The sequence below is a fragment of the Meleagris gallopavo genome, chromosome 7, assembly GCF_000146605.3.
Source record: "Meleagris gallopavo isolate NT-WF06-2002-E0010 breed Aviagen turkey brand Nicholas breeding stock chromosome 7, Turkey_5.1, whole genome shotgun sequence".
Taxonomy (NCBI): domain Eukaryota; kingdom Metazoa; phylum Chordata; class Aves; order Galliformes; family Phasianidae; genus Meleagris; species Meleagris gallopavo.
Window position 1 is genome coordinate 8,309,474 of NC_015017.2, and position 1,069 is coordinate 8,310,542.

The window sequence follows — 1,069 nt, forward strand, 5'->3', positions numbered from 1 at the left end:
TTTTTTAAGCAGGACTGTAGTTCAGTCTTAGAAGCAAAACTCCCTGCATTGTTAGCCAGATAAAGATGGCCACAGTAGCTTGTGGGTACAAACATGAGACCAAACACAGGGACTTGAGGAAGATTTCAGCAATGGAATATCGTCTGTTTCACTAGTAGCTATTCCCAATCTCTTCCAAAGCCATTTCAGATAAATATACGGGTAAGATTTGTGGTTATTTCACAGGATTTCTTGGTTCTTTCAACCAGAAGTTTTCAGGGATGGTTGTGCTGCTGTCCTTGAGAGGAACTGGAGGACAGTGTCTCCATTTCTGAAGTAAGAGCACAGAGGAGTTGTAAAAATGGAGTCTTCCTGTTTATTGCATTCCTTGGTATTTCGTGCAGTCCTGGGAATACAGATATTTTAGAATTTACAGTATAAAATGTCAATATTGGAGTTTTGCTTAACCTTTGTAGTTTCTCCCTATGGAGGAAATTTTGTTATTCTCTCTATGAATATGTGTGTGTGTGTGTGTGTGTGTGCATGAGCATATATATATTAAAAATGGGTATGTTTATAAAATACATATATAGTACTTCCCTTAGTTTCAGAATGTCATTCCCTGTGGCCTTACCTCTATTACACACATCATTCATTAGATTATGAAAACCATTAATGTCAGGCAGCAGAACCAAATGAATTCACTAAGGGACCACCATTAGCATATCAAGTAGCTATTTCTCAGCTAAATATTCCTGACAGCTCTCATTACATATGACAGATGGGCTTTATAAGAGGTAGTAGTTCCAGAAGAAAATAAAATCTCAGCATTCTACCACATGTGGTCCAATAACTAGATATCATTTTTTGACTGTCTGTTTGCACTTCTTTCCTTTTTTTCTCTTTCAGAATGAAACAGTTGTAAAACTCATAAATAGATTAACTGCATAATTCAAAATTCATTAAAAATTGTGGGCCTAATTTAGCCCAGTTTCTGAATTCTGTAGGTGCTTTAGTCATGGGATATCAAACACTGTGTGCCACATAGTTGGATTGCTAGCAGTCTGTCAGAAAAAAAAAAAAAAAAAAA